Raw genomic sequence first — 16,914 nt, forward strand, 5'->3', positions numbered from 1 at the left:
GTGTCGAGTTCTTTTCCGGGAATCTGTTGTGTTTTTCCAAGTCCCTGAGGATCAGGCCCCTCCACTGCTGTTTCTGTTGTTCCCTTGAACTTGGAGCCCTTTCCTGACCCCAAACTAGGTGACCTAGCCTATCTCTATTTCTATATCTATTTTTATATTTATTGCTATTTCTATATCTCCTGTCTCTCTGCTAAACCCCCATTGATGTGCCAAAAGCCTCTTCCTTCGGATTTTCTCATCACTGGACTCAACTGTTTTGGCAGATATGATATCTCAATGCTTCTTCATCCTCTTTTCAGATTCCCCACTCCATCTTGCTACCTGTAAACCTGACCTCAGCCATCAAGTGGTGTCTTTTTGCTCCCTTGGTGCATCTAATTCCAGGCTTTGACATCACCCAATCAGCTTCCTTTGACCATTGGTGGGCGTCTCCTGCCCCAAGCCCTAGGTCAGTGGTTCTCAAAGTGTGGTCAGCACCAGCCTCACCTTGGGTCTTGGGAGAAATTCAGATTCTCAGACCCCACCCTAAACCTACTCCAAGAAACTCCAAGGGGGGAGCCCATAGTCTGTATTTTAATAAGGCTTCCAAATGTTTCCGATCCATGTTCAAGTGTGAGAGTCACCAAGCTAGAATTTGAGACTCTGAAGCATGGGCCTTAGTCTTGTCCCCCAGGAACAGCGTTATTAAGAGGCTGCACAGTCAGACTTCCCTGGCGGTCCAGCAGAGAATCTGGCTGCCAATGCGGGAGACATAGGTTCGATCCCTGCTCCAGGGAGATTCCACAAGCTGTGGGACAACTAAGCCCAAGAGCTTCAATTACTGAGCCCGCATGCTGCAACTGCTGAAGCCTGCACACCCTAGACCCTGTGCTTTGCAAGAAGAGAAGCCACCACAGTGAGAAGCATGCCGACCATTAGAGAGTAGCCCTGCTCACCACAATTACAGAAGGCCTGTGTGCAGTGATGAAGACTCAGTGCAGCCAAAAATAAATAGACAAGGTTTAAAGAAAAGGTGGCGTGTGGACGATCATATTTTTTTTCCAGCAACAACACATGTCTGGAAGTTTTCCAGCTAATCCTGTCCTTTTCATTCAGTGGGCTCTTCAGATATCTCTTTGAAATTAAACCTATAATCTCTTGTACCAAGACAGAGCATTTTGATTAAGTACATGGCCCTAAATTGAAGTACTTTCCCAACATGAAACAAGGTTCTTCAAATCCTTTTAGTGTGTGTGTGTTTTAAGACAGCCATCAGAAATAGATCAGTGCTAGAAAGCCAAGAGCAAGATTCATATTTTCTGGAAGAATATGCTGAATTTAAATCTCAGTGGGTTGCTGATGAGGTCACCTTCCATCTCTAAAGGGGATTTGATACTGCCCCAAAAAATGATGTTTAAGGTTGGAGAACTGACCCTGAAAATACCCATTTTCCTTTTTAAAAAGTTTTCGTCAAACAGTAGTCCCAAGAAACAATAATTTAATGATGAGTATCTTGGTTCCTTCAAAAAGGTCAATGTAGTATAGAGTGGGCTGCCTTTGCGACTGGTTTTCTTACTAGAGAAGCTGACAAGAAGAAGATCTCTCGAAGCCTTAATTGCTACAGAATGCATTTATTCTGAGAGTTTGCAAGATTAGAAGCCACCTGGAGAAAAACGATATCTCAAAGCTAGCTAATCTCTGAAAGCAAGCTGTGAAGAAACTAAAAATAAATGTATTTTTAAACACATGAAAAAGTTGACAGAATCGAAATGGAGAAAATTAGTCCACATTCTCACACACGTGGCAAGAGTTTCGTTTTCAGTGGTGTCATTTTAAAAAAGAAATTTCTGGACTGATGATGTTGACTTTGAAAAAACATTTATTTATTTATTGTATTTATTTTGGCTGCACTGGGTCTTCGCTGCTGGTGTGGGCTTTCTCTGGTTGTGTCGTGCAGACGTCCCATCGCAGGGGCTTCTCTTGTTGTGGAGAAGGGGCTCTAGCGCACAAGGGCTTCAGCAGTTGCGGTGCACGGGCTCAGTAGCCCCTCAGCACGAGGACTCTTTCCAGACCAGGGATGGAACCCACGTCCCCTGCATTGGCAGGCAGATGCTCAACCACTGGAGCACCAGGGAATTTCTTCAATTGTGTCTTCATGTTTGACAATTTCTAACCTGTTAACAAGGCACAAAGCAAATGTCACCCTACAAATCACTGTGTGGGTTACAGTCAAGGTTCAAAGTGTAGCCAGGGCCTCTCCGTGAAGGTTACATCCTCGAACAAGCCCAGCATCCTGAGTCCCAGAAGTTGCTATGCCTCTGTGGATGGCACAGCACTTAGGGAATTACAACATGTTGGGCGTTCCTTTCCCAGCTCTAACTGTATGGCAAGAGTTGAGAAGTAAATATGTTTAGACTCGAGGGCTGGTTTTTTTGTATATGTTGGAATGATGATACAGATTCCTATGAAAAGAAATCAAATAAACAACATAGGTAAGCAAAAGGAAAGACAGATGATGTTCAACTTCTTTGAGACTTGCACAGAAAATCTCAACCAGCCCCTTTAGATTTCTTTTTGGACAGGAGTCTGGGGCTAGTTCTTATTTAGATGATTCACTTGCAGCCTATCCAGATGTGTTTATTTCAAAGAAATGTTCAGGTTCCTCCAAGGAAAAGATTGAGATCACTGTCTTCAGCGGCAGCATCACCAATCAGCGTGAGATGTTTATGCTCTCTTCTAGTTCAGTTGATCCTTTGGAAAGTGTGACAAAGTGGTTGCTGTTTTTTGTTTTTTAAACACTGTGCCTTTGTCTGTTTCCAAAATGCCTACACCTCCTGAAGGAAGAAACTCCAGTCGTGAAACCATACTGAAACTTCTACTCTGTACAAAAGCCATCTCCGTGTCTGTCACTGAAGCTGCTGATAAGTTATCATCATCATTGAACTTCACTTCCAAATGCCGTGATTATAGGAAACTGTGCTATGTAACAGACAATTAAATTAGCAGACACAGTTATATTTCTAACAGCTTAAAACTTGACATAGCACTTATAAGTATGGAGATTCAGTTCAGTTCAGTTCAGTTCATTCACTCAGTCGTGTCCGATTCTTTGCGACCCCATGAATCACAGCACACCAGGCCTCCCTGTCCATCACCAACTCCCGGAGTTCACTCAAATTCATGTCCATTGAGTCGGTGATGCCATCCAGCCATCTCATCATCTGTCGTCCCCTTCTCCTCCTGCCCCCAATCCCTCCCAGCATCAGGGTCTTTTCCAATGAGTCAACTCCTCGCAGGAGGTGGCCAAAGTATTGGAGTTTCAGCTTTAGCATCAGTCCTTCCAATGAACACCCAGGACTGATCTCCTTTAGGATGGACTGGTTGGATCTCCTTGCAGTCCAAGGGACTCTCAAGAGTCTTCTCCAACACCACAATTCAAAGGCATTAATTCTTCAGTGCTCAGCCTTCTTCACAGTCCAACTCTCACATCCATACATGACCACTAGAAAAACCATAGCCTTGACTAGACGGACCTTTGTTGGCAAAGTAATGTCTCTGCTTTTCAATATGCTATCTAGGTTGGTCATAACTTTCCTTCCAAGGAGTAAGCGTCTTTTAATTTCATGGCTGCAGTCACTATCTGCAGTGATTTTGGAGCCCCCCAAAATAAAGTCTGACACTGTTTCCACTGTTTCCCCATCTATTTCCCATGAAGTGATGAGGCCAGATGCCATGATCTTCGTTTTCTGAATGTTGATCTTTAAGCCAACTTTTTCACTCTCCTCTTTCACTGTCATCAAGAGAGTTTTGAGTTCCTCTTCAGTTTCTGCCATAAGGGTGGTGTCATCTGCATATCTGAGGTTATTGATATTTCTCCTGGCAATCTTGATTCCAGCTTGTGTTTCTTCCAGTCCAGCGTTTCTCATGATGTACTCTGCATATAAGTTAAATAAGCACGGTGACAATATACAGCCTTGACGTACTCCTTTTCCTATTTGGAACCAGTCTGTTGTTCCATGTCCAGTTCTAACTGTTGCTTCCTGACCTGCATACAGATTTCTCAAGAGACAGGTCAGGTGGTCTGGTATTCCCATCTCTTTCAGAATTTTCCACAGTTTATTGTGATCCACACAATCAAAGGGTTTGGCATAGTCAATAAAGCAGAAATAGATATTTTTCTGGAACTCTTGCTTTTTTGACAATCTAGCAGATGTTGGCAATTTGATCTCTGGTTCCTCTGCCTTTTCTAAAACCAGCTTGAACATCTGGAAGTTCACGGTTCACATATTGCTGAAGCCTGGCTTGGAGAATTTTAAGCATTACTTTACTAACATGTGAGATGAGTGCAATTGTGCGGTAGTTTGAGCATTGTTTGGCATTGCCTTTCTTTGGGATTGGAATGAAAACTGACCTTTTCCAGTCCTGTGGCCACTGCTGAGTTTTCCAAATTTGTTGGCATATTGAATGCAGCACTTTCACAGCATCATCTTTCAGGATTTGAAATAGCTCAACTGGAATTCCATCACCTCCACTAGCTTTGTTCGTAGTGATGCTTTCTAAGGCCCACTTGACTTCACATTCCAGGATGGAGATTAGAGAAATATACACAATGAGCCAAACCCTGTTTGGATACAAACATAAACATGTTTCTATAAGAAACATTATGAAGAAGCACAACTCATACGTGATGTGTTATAAGGAGCAGTGGTAGGTATTACAAGCTTCCAAAAGAACAACCTCTTTAGAACTAACACACACACACACACAGATTCCTGGTCTTAACAATTCATGGAGACCCTCTTTATGGGGAGGAAGGTGGTCCAAATGTTCTACTGTCTTCCCCTACAACTCGGCCCTTGGGGATATATTGCTCCCTCTTCCGTTCAAAATTCCATCAGGGAGAAACTCTTTCCAACCAATATTTAAAGGCCCCTCTCATGGGCAGGGCTTCAAAATGTCACCAGGGCAGACGCTGCTGATTTTTGTAAAATAACCATGAGCCTGGAGTTAGAGAAAGAGAGCCCCTATATCCCTGAGTGACAGTCAGTATTTTGTAGAACATATTAGAAAAAAATGGAGTCTTCAGTATATATCAATTCAAATAGACATAGTCTTCAAAATCTGCATTTAGGCAAATTGGAAGCCAAAAGTAAAATTGAATCATGAGGATACTGAAACAAGAAGCAGATGTTCTATGCAGACAAGGCTGCTCAAGGAGAGGTCAACATGGAAGATCTAAGAGGCTCCAGACTAGACCCACACGGAAACAGCTCCCTTAGCCACTTGTAAAGGTTGTCTCTGGCCTCAGTAAAAAGAGATTTGGAGTTGATATAGGACTCAGGATCTATCTCTTTATTAATCGAATGCAATTAATATCTAAATTACATTGGCTTGTACTTCGGAATGTGAGTCCAGTCACCCTCAAGTCTTTTTTTTATCATTCTTCATAAAGTCCCAAGCTAAAAAATAAAATAAAAAACAAGAGTGAGGGATTATCACTTTTACCATTTGAATTGTTACAGAAGGTATCTATCTTCATAATTCAAAACCTGAAATAAAATGTCTTAATCATAAACAAAAGAAGGGAAAACCCTATAGGAAGAAATATAAACAGATATCAAGGTTAAGCAGTCCCTTAACTACTACGGTAGTTAGACTGCAGAGGCCAGGTGAACAGCCCTATCACAGAGGCCTCCCTGGCCGGGCCTTAGAGTTAGTCACTACCTAGGTGGTTTTCTTGCTTCTTGGTTCATACATTCAGAGAGGCAGCTATTTGATTTCCTGCTTTCTGGGAACTGCCTCCCCTGTCTCCTCCATGGTTGAGAGGTTGAGGCTGAGACTCCTCTTCCTCAGTTGCTAGGGTAACCGCCTCTTCCAGTCGCCTCCGTCTCAGCCTCCCCTGCCCTGATTCCAGGTGTGAGCCCACCTCTGTGTGCCTGAGGAGAATGATGGGGTTGCAGTGAATGACCCCTCCTCTTGCGGTGAGACTCTGCCCCTTCTCTTACAGAGCCTGCACGAAACAATGCCTTAGACAACCACTTCACTCATTCAGCAAGCATCGTTCATATGTTTTAACAGGAACTTGGCCACCAAGATTACCTGGCTCTTTTCTGGGAATGGTGAACTCAAACTGTACAGCTGAGAGATGGAACTGTAAACAGGAAAGGAAAAGGGCATTTCACACTCAGCACACAGCCTCAGGGAGAGTTTGGTGTTTCATTCATTCATTTCAATATTTCAACAAATATTAAATGTATACTTTCGATCAGGCACTGTGCTGATCAATGGGGATAGACACGGGAAAACACAGATAAAACAAAATAGTGTCTCTTCAACAAATAATGCCGGAGCAACTGAACATTCACACATAAAAATGTGAATCTAGACCCAGACCTCACTTCCTTCTCTAAAATTAGCTCAAAATGGATCATAGACCTAAGTATACAATGCAAAACTATAAAACTTCTAAAAGTTTTCTCCTATGTTAATAGGAGAAAACCTAGATGACCTTGGACATGGTGATGACTTTTTAGATACATCACCGGAGCATGATCCATGAAAGAAGTAATCGATAAGCTGGATATCATTAAAGACTTCTGTTCTGTGAAAGAAAATATTAAGAGATAGAAAAAAACAAGCTGCAGACTAGGAGAAATATTTGCCAAAGACCTAACTGATAAAGGACTGTTATCCAAAAAATTGGCCTTCCAGCTGGCTCAATCGTAAAGAATCCACCTGCAAATGCAGGAGACACAGAAGACATGGGTTCAATTCCTTGGAGGAGGAAATGGCAACCCAATCCAGTATTCTTGCCTGGAAAATCCCATGGATAGAGGAATTTGGCAGACTATAGTCCATGGGGTCACAAAGAGTTGGACATGACTGAGCGATTAAGCACACAAATCTGAAATACACAAAGAGCTTTTAAAACTGACAATAAGAAAACAACACCCAGTTAAAAAATGGGTCAAAGACCTTAATAGACATCTCACTGAAGAAGATTTGCAGATGACAAATAAGCATAGGAAAAGATTCTCCACATATGTCAGCAGGGAAATGCAACAATGGGATACAACTATATACCTATTAGAAAGCCCAGAACCTTGACCCCCAACAACATTAAATGCTGGAGAGGATACAGAGCAACAGAAACACGCATTCATTACTGTTGGGATTGCAAAATTATACAGCACTTTGGAAGACAGTTTGGAACATCCTTACAAAATTAAATATACATTTACCATACGATCCAGCAATTGAGTTATTTAGTATTTACCCAAAGGAGTTGAAAACTTTTGCCCACACAAAACCTCTGCATATTGATGTTTAAAGCAGCTTCATTTTAATTACTAAAGCTTAAAAGAAATCAAGATGTCCTTCAGTAGGTAAATGGATAAGTAAGTTGTGGTATATACCCTTATTGTATGGACAATGGAATACTATTTAGTGCTAAAAGGAAATAAACTATCAATCCATGAAAAGACACGCATACTAAATGTTAATTAAATGCATATTAAATATGTTACTAAGTGGAAGACTCCAGTCTGAAAAGACTTCATACTCCAACTTTATGACATTGTGGAAAAGGCAACCTGTGGAGATAAAAAAAGATCAATGGTTACCAGGGACCATTAAAATCCAAAGAGGCAACACTTCCTCAGTCCATTAAGGATTAATTAGAGAAGAGAGCTAACAAACAGAGAGAAAGATTGGGAAATGGTCCAGGTGAGAATTCCCTGTGGTCTTGACAAGTGTTGCTTAATCATTTTTCTGGCGCAATTACATAAAACAGATGACATTCATAATGGGCTATGACCAGGTACATGATATGAATTATAACAGGAAATGTCAAATAACAATGGCTTAAAGGAGAACCTCTCTATCTCCTTCGTAATATAGATCTCTATCTATTAATAGAGTTCAGGGCTAGAATACAGCTCCATGGTAATCACTAACCTAGAATTCATCTGTCTTTACACTTTACCACCCTGAAGTGTGGTTTCTAGTCTACTCATGATCCTAAATAGCTGCTGGAGACCCAACCATTGCATCCACAGTGCAAGCCAACAGGAAGAAGGAATCCAAAATGGGACCCAAGGGTTCCTTCTCAGCTAAGTCAACTCCCTTTAAGCAACCTTTCTGGAAGTCCCAGGCACGATTTGCCCTTCTATTTCATTAGCCAGAACTTAGCCCTATTGCCATATTTTGCTGGAAGAGAGGCTGGGCTTAGTGACCCCATAAATAAAACAGAAGTTTTACCTGAAGAGAGACTTGGGGGAAGCAGCTCGGTCTGTTTCTTCCAGGATTATTCATAATTCCCAAAGCACTAACCCCAACTTCACTTCTTTCTCTCTCCCTCAGGTTATATACTTGACTCTGAGAGGAACATTATTATAGGGCCAACCTTGAACCTGCTTCAGTTGACTATTTTAAAATTACCATTTACAAACCTCAGAATTTTATGTTCTATTTTCTAGGTCCACATCAACATCCACTGTAACTGACCAAGGTGTGTTGCCGTGAAGTCTGAGAGCACTGCCTATATAAAGTAGGTAGCTGTGTTTATGAAAAGAGAAATGGAGCCAAGAAGATGTGAAGGAGAAAGTGATAGGATGAAATTTTGCAGCCAAATATCTATTTTTTAGACATGAAGAGATATGATAGATGAAAAAAAAACAGTTTAGTAGCTCCTTCTAGGAATGTCAGCAATGTGGTTGGGGTGGTTGTAATGGAGACACTCTAGCTAAATGCTCTTGGTTTTGAAGGCTCTCACATGGCACCCACTGTGGCCGTCTGCTTCTTTCACAACCCACAGCAGACCATGCCTCCAAGAACTCATGCCTCTGTGTAATCCCCCCCCAACCCCTTGGATCAGGGCTGCCCTGTGACCACTTTAACCAGAGCAAAGCTGTGCCAGTGGCCAGACTAGTTTTAAGAAGGCCTGGAAGTTTCTATTTTTGCTTCTTGAATATTTCGAGCTGCCACAGAAAAAGTCTGGCTACTCTGCTGGAGAAACCATGTGCAGAGATTCAGCGGAGAGGCCACGTCGAGAGGGAAAAGCCCTGAGACTCCTAGAAGACTGGCGGTCTAGTAATCTCAGCATCCAGCAAAGACCAGAACCCAGTGTCCCTGCCAGCTGAATGCATCCACACGAGAACCATAGGCAAGCCCAGACTGAATCAGGAGTGAATGAAATGGTTGTTGTTTTATGTCACTATATTTTGAGGTGGTCTGTACTTAGCAATAAATAACCAAGACACCACTACCTCCCCCAAACATATCTATAGGCTTGAGTTGGGACCCTGGCCAATGGGGCTACTATATCTTGTGCTGTTACTGCGGTGGCTGTTGAGACAGCCCCGGCTGGACTCTGCTACTGTAGCCGGGAGAGTCTGTGCCCTTTGGGTCACTCCCTAACCTCACAGCCCTGAATTCCACCTTCTTCCAGATATTCCTCCTGACTCAGGCAAGCCACCCAGAAGCATTTCTCACATGAGCACCCCTGCCCTTTCCAGTTTTCCAACAGCAATTGGTGCCACCCTTTCCCCATCTTTGGACCCCATGATGAAAGCCAGCCCGCTGTGAATGGACACACACACGCAACACAGGGAGTCTCGACTGCAAATAGGTCAAGTCTTGTTCAGGAACTGTAGCCAGAAAAAATGAGTTCTGGCATCTCCCACTGGAATCTGGAACACATTTTTCCATAAAAGCAGTATTATAGATGATTTTAGGTTCTGTCGTATTATTGGAACTAGAGTTCAGCTACATTGCTAGTTAAATAAACATTTAGGGGCTGCTCTGGGAACATAATTACCTTTTATAACATTGTCCTAATGGGAAACAAGATCCAAATATCTGACTTAAGAATGAACTTTTGGAAGCAACCTGGTTATAAATTAGAAACTCTTATCCTATGTTGAATACCAATTATGTAGCAGATGCTGTGGGGTAAGTAGGAGAAAAAAATATGATTGTGGCCTCTTCCAAAGAAGTTGTACTTTGTTTGGGAGAGAGACAAAAACACGTAAGAGACAATAGACAGGCAAGGCCGTCTATAAGCGAATCTAAACTTGTGTGAGATTGATCAGCAAGTATCTCAGTTATAAAAGCAAGCCTGGAAGTTCTTCTTCTTTGTTTATTTACAACAGCTTCCAGACACCTGTTTCCAGAAGTCTCGTGGACACATGTTGTCCACAGTTACCCAGGAGCTGTTTTCTGTTAACGGGAAAGGAGTGGGCAGGTATAGGGAGCATCTGTATTCACCTAGCTGTTTAGTAAAAGGAATAGATGGGTCCTGGGGCTTAGGAACTCACTGTAGGAGAGCAACAGTCGGGTGGCTTGATACAAACTATTGACAAATAGATGGCCAGTAATTTCTACAGCAGAGATGGTTTTATTCAGAATCAGCAAAGCATGGCAATTTGGGTCCATAACCGTGGTGAGCTCCGCAAGTCCCCTCCCCCACAAGGAGAGGGCTCATGTATAATGGGGAACTGAAGCTGGGAGGGCTATAGTAAAAGAGTCCCTTGGAGGAAAGGAGAGTTCAGAGAATAGTGGCTTTTCATTGGCTGGGTTGTGACAGTCTCTCGCTGGCTGAACTCATACCAGGCAAGAAGGTTCTGCTATAGTCACAGGGCATGACAGCTCCCCCTTCTGAATGCCCAACTCTATTTTAATATATTATTGACTGGGGGATTTTTGCAGAAACTAATGCCTCTGGTGGCTCAGTCAGTAAAGAATCCTCCTGCAGTGCAGGGGACTTCCTGCCATATAGAAGACCAGAGTTTGATACCTGGGTTGGGAAGATCCCCTGGAGGAGGGCATGGCAACCCACTCCAGTATTCTTGCCTGGAGAATCCCCATGGACAGAGGAGCCTGGCAGGCTACAGCCCCCAGGGTCGCAAAGAGTCGGACACGACTGAGCGACTAAACCACCAAATCAGTGCTTGTGGCATTAATATATCTCTGGTCAATAACATGTTAATTGGGGTTTTCTGCTTATTAATTTTTATGCAACCCAGGAATCCTTACCACTGGCCTCATGAAGGGCTACCCAGAGACCCCACCTCTGTGTTTCTCAGGGTGTAATCTAGGAACATCTGTATCAGAATCCTATGGAGGGCTTACTTTGTATACGCGTGCTCAGTCGCTCAGTCGTGTCCTACACTTTGTGACCCCGTGGACTGTAGCCCGCCAGTTTCCTCTGTCCATGGGATTTTACAGGCACGAACACTGGACTGTCATAGCCTCCTCCAGAAGATCTTCCCAACCCAAGGACTGAAACCATGCCTCTTGCATGTCTTGCCTTGGCAGGTGGATTCTTTATCACTAGTGCCACCTTGGAAGCCTGTGGGGGTTACTAAAAATGCTGATTCTGGGGTTGCACCCCAGGTCTTCTGGTAGCTTGGGAATCTGCATGAGTGATCAGCCCCCCAGCTTATTCTTATGCTGATGAAACTTCAAGTTGCTATCGCCATTAAAGCCACCCCAGAGATGGAATAATCCTGCTCAGAGACTCAGGAGTGCTTCCCCTGGAAAGCTAAGGGAAATCTAGAAACAAGTCTTCCAGGCCCCACCTGGGTAGCCTCGCTGCCACCAGCCAAGTTCCTGGGATAAAACAAACATGTTCAAAGAGCCAAGCATAGAGTAGGGCCTTTCTCACACTCTCTCCGCACTCTGTGGCTCTGTTTCCCTCCCATCCAGAGCACCACACAGACACTGCAGACATGTCTAAGGCAACTGGCCTGAAACCCAGCATCTGTTGTAAGAAAAATGAGGTTTTCCACGCAGGGCCTCTTTGAAGTGGGACAGTGCCAAGTGGGATGGGGCCTCCCAGGCAGCCCCCATCCCATGGAAACACACAAGCCATTTTCCCCAGGAATAGAAAATGTGCTCTGAGCGAGACTCCAGCCATCATACGAGAGCCCGCTGCACTCTGTGCTTGGATCTTCTGCCTCTGGCTCTGCCATCAGGACCATCCTGCAGCCTCCAGGGCCTGAGGGCGCCTTACCCGCCATGTGCGGTCACCGCAGGGCAAGTGCCATCACACATGGGACAGTGTGCTGATTTTATCACTCAGGGTGAAATAACCTTAGAGATCATTTTTAGAGTGAGGCATCCATGCCCTTGTGGTGGGATACTTTCAAGGTAAGAGTTGTCGCTCCTGTCTTCCCCTCCCCCACTCACCCGTCTCTCTAATGCTTGAGCACCTAAACACCCTCTCTCCCATGCCTCTAGGAAGGGATGCTGCTACCCAAGCAAGGATGACAAAGGCACCAAATTCCTGACTCCTTCCTTGCAGAAGCCCAGGCATAGGATACAAACAAAAGTTTGGATAAATATGTAATTAGCTAAAGCTATTTTCCATTCCGGAGAAGGCAATGGCACCCCACTCCAGTACTCTTGCCTGGAAAATCCCATGGATGGAGAAGCCTGGAGGGCTGCAGTCCATGGGGTCGCTGAGGGTCGGACACAACTGATCGACTTCACTTTCACTTTTCACTTTCATGCATTGGAGAAGGAAATGGCAACCCACTCCAGTGTTCTTGCCTGGAGAATCCCAGGGACGGCGGAGCCTTGTGGGCTGCCGTCTATGGGGTCGCACAGAGTCGGACACGACTGAAGTGACTTAGCAGTAGCAGCAGCATTTTCCATTCCTTCCAGTGCCAGCCATTCTTCCCAGGACTTGGGAGAATGGTCCAGACAAGGGAAGGAAGATGCCAATCCAGTGGGTCACTGTATGGTTCCCTTCCCCACCACTGGCCAAGTCCCGGCTGAGCTTGAGAATCTCAGTGGATGAGGAGCCTGTGCCCAGGTCCCTGGGAAAGCACAGGGAAACCAAAGGAAATAACGAAGGACCCTGAGCAGCCCCACCACCTTGGAGGCCCCCAGTGTTGCGGGAGTACAGTTAAATATGTCCAGGAGGAGGAGGCGGCTGGGAAGGGCACTGTCTGGATGGATGTCAGGTGCTTGGATGGCACACCATGCATCTCAGGAACTGTCAGCCTGAAAAGAGGACTCAGATTCACTTCTCCATCCCCCCAGGCCTTAGAACTGTGATCACCTGGGACGTAGATACAAGCCTGGGACAGGGGACAGGAAACCTGAATTGCCTGTTTGGGATGTTGCCACTCCCTGGAATGAGGGTTTGAAATGGGTGTGAAACACAGAGAGGTTCAGGAAGGTTGAGGAAAGTCACCTTTCTCCCATCTTTACCTTTCTACTCTATTGTTACGAGCTTTAGAACGTCTCTATGCATCATCCAGTTCATGTTAAATAAAACTTCTTCACTGTCCTAGAACTTGAACTTGGGTCTAGTAGCTGAAAGTGTGTGCTCTAGAGACAGACTGGAGGGTTTGAATCTTTGCTCTGCCGTTACCTTGAGCAAGCTGCTCTCAGCTAGTCTCTTCCTCTGGTTGTGAGGTTGATTCATATACAAGGCTTAGAGCAGCACTTGGCATGTGACTGGCCTTGCTCAGTTAGAGTTAGGACAGCTAACTCTTGCTCAGTTCAGAATAGGACAGAATAAACTGTGCATATTGTTTCACTCGCTGTTTTGCTTTGGTCATCAGGGGGATTTGTCATTGAAGTTAACCGTGAAAATGTCAACTCTTTCAGGTGGCGCTAGTGAGAACCTGCCTGTCGATGCAGGAGACATGAGTCATGGGTTCAATCCCTGGGTTGGGAAGAAGATCCCCTGGAGAAGGAAATGGCAGCTCACTCCAGTAGTCTTGCCTGGAGAATCCCATGAACAGAGGAGCCTGGTGGGCTACAGTCCATAGCGTCACAAAGAGTCAGACATGACTGAAGCAACTTAGCATACACAAGGACAGAAAATTATTTTTAAATGAATTATTAGGTGGGAAACAACATGCCTTCCCTCTCATCTGGTACTCTTTCTTATGTATTTTTCAAAGGGGAATTGTTGGTGTTTCACATATTTTCTTCTTTGACAGCTCCTTTTATGCCTGCCTGATTTCTGGATATGGAAGACCACCCTTCTGTTTGAATGATAGCAGTCATTTTATATCCAGGCCAAACATTCAAAAAGCCTGTGCAAACAAACATGCCCAGCATGGTCACAACAGTGTGTGGGTATCTGTATGCACAGCAAGGAGGGCTCAGGTCTGCAAGAGAGCACAGCTGCTTGGATAATGCACATTGTTCAAGCTCGTCTAAGAAGATGTCCTTGGAAAGCACATAAACTCACTTGCACCAGCTTATGGAAAGCCTGACTTCTTCAAGGCTGCCCCTCAAAGTGTGAAGGTTTTGAGGGTGCATGACAGGCACTCACCTGGGCTCAATTTGCTCTTAGCAAAAGTTTGATTGACATTTACTGCCAAGATGCATGTTTCTTTTCTTGATTAGCAGTCCAGAGTCACCTCACCCAGCAATGCCAAATGAAGCTGCAGATATGAACAAGTGGGCACAGAAAAGGCTTTGCTCAATCCTATGGTGACTAGACCTTCATCCTATCACTATTTTTCGAGAGAGAGCTGAGGCTGAACTGCCTTGAGCAATCCACTTTGGAAAACTCATTTTTATCTACCCTAAAGGTCTATTGTATGTAGATAGCTTCCCCAGAATTTCCAAATCAGACTAAAATCATTGCAGGCACCTCACTGACCGGCCGCTGGATCACTGTGAGGCCATCCACCCAGTGCTGGGATTGGTCACAACTTTCTGAGAGGCCAAGAATCACAGCCCTCCCAGGACTGAGCAGTCTTTTTAGTATTGCTCTCCTAGACACCAACATATCCACATCTATAAACATGCTTGAAATATGTATTATATATTCTGTCCCATATGGACCACCTAGTTAGTCATGATAATACTAATAGCTCATATTTCTTGGCTCCTGACTCTGCCTCAGGCGTTACCTCAAGGGCTGGTTCATGGGTATGTCATCAGTAAAGCTGTAAATGGTCCCATGTTCAGAAGAGCCCTGTACTTGGGATTTAATGATCTGTGTTCCAACAAGATTCTTTATAATTTTATCTTTGAATCTGCATTTTGTGAGTGAACTCCTATGAGACAAAGTAGTTTGCACTAGGATCTTAGAGAATCTTTCTGCCTCCCACCTTCTCACTTCCTCCCCATCATCGGGTTCTCACCCACCTACTCTCTTGCTCCCTCATGCCAGAACACTGTCCCAGCCCCACACAGGAACCACTGAGGCCCTCCACCACCCGCCCTACCCCATCACAAGGAGAGACGGGGTCCAGGCATGTACCTTGTGTCTTCAGCCAGGGCTGCAACCATCCCCACTGCCTCATGAAGCCCCATGGGCATTCATCAGGTGACTCTTCTGGGGCGAGTTTCTTGCCCACCCCTGATCCAAGTACTAGTTGAGCCCTTTGAAGAGGTTTCAATCCCTTGGGGAATCACCTATTTGCTGTGGGTTGACCAGAAGACCCATGAGAAGGGACGGTGCCTGGTCCAATTTCCTCCCTTCCAGCTGACAGCTGGCAGTCAGTGGTCTGTGTGTGGGTGCCAAGTTACAGGGAGGGGCCCTTAGACATCTGTGAGAGCCTATGGTCACCCAGCGTTATCTATAACTACACAACTATAACTGACTGAGGCCAGTCATGTTCATGCACTGCTCTAAGTCCTTCATTTGAATTAACTCACCACCTTACAACCAGATGAGGAAAATGAAAGTGAAGTGAAAGTGAAAATCGCTCAGTCATGTCCCACTCTTTGCAACCCCATGGAATATACAGTCCATGGAATTCTCCAGGCCAGAATATTGGAGTGGTTAGCTGTTCCCTTCTCCAGGGGATCTTCCCAACCCAGGGATCGAACCCAGGTCACCCACATTGCAGGTGGATTCTTTACCAGTTGAGCTACTAGGGAAGTCCACATAGAGTAATTTGCTCAAGCTAATGCTCAAAACCACAGGAGAAAGGAAAAATGTTTCTATTTTAGGGTCTTTAGTGACACTTTTTTTCCTGCTTTTTGAACAAGGAGTCCTGCGTTTTCATTTTGTGCTGAGCCCTATAAATTGTGTAGCTAGCCCTGTTCCTTTTAGTGTGACTTGTGGTCACAAAGCCACCAGCAATGGAGGTGATATTGAAATCCCTGTAGATCTCCTCGGAACCTACTGTTAACAACTCTTGCTTTATCACTCTCAAGTCATGGACCAGTGGGTTGTACAATGGTCCTCTCTGTTGTCTTAACCCTGACTCTTTGCACAGCTGAAAACGTCTTCTCATTTCTATGCACCATAAAATCTATTCACGTATCACTGGAGAATGGAAGTGGGAGAAGTGAGCACTGGCAAAGTGGGAAAAGAAATAAGACCATGTTGAAGCCATAGGAATAGATGCGAGAATAATCAAAAAGGTACCATTATGCACAGAAAGCAAGAGCAAAAGCTGCTTGGAAGTTGTGGGTCTTTCTAACTGCACCCAAGTGCCTTGCCAACTGTCAGCAGCACTGCCTGAGCAGATGGGCAGGTGCAAAATCGTGATGGTGAGGGACATCACAACAGCCCGGTGCCAGCCGTGTTTCTCTCACAAGGTGTCCTCGTCATCTGTTAAAGAGCTGAGCACTTTTATTAAGCATTTTAGAGATTTTCTAATCTATTCAAAGGGTTTAGATCTTACATTTCTGAACAGATGGTGAAAAGGGAGCATGTGTATGTTGTTGGAAATGTGTGAGGAGGCAGGAGGTGGGTGATGAAGCAGAGGTAATTTTAAGATATTGCGAGCAGGATCGAGAGGTACAGCAGTGGATGACCAGCTTTTCTTGCCCACCTCTTGCTTCATTTATGCTTTAGCTGTGTTCCATCTTTCAACTCTGTGGAATCCATACACAACATATAAAACTTTAAGCTTTAAACGTGGATTCATGAAGATGTCAGTTCTCACTTTGGAGAACTGCTGATGGAGGCAGGGATCCTCTTAATTCTGGGTACTTGGCTTTCTGCAT

Source organism: Bos indicus, chromosome 20 (genome assembly GCF_029378745.1).
Source record: "Bos indicus isolate NIAB-ARS_2022 breed Sahiwal x Tharparkar chromosome 20, NIAB-ARS_B.indTharparkar_mat_pri_1.0, whole genome shotgun sequence".
NCBI classification, from domain to species: domain Eukaryota; kingdom Metazoa; phylum Chordata; class Mammalia; order Artiodactyla; family Bovidae; genus Bos; species Bos indicus.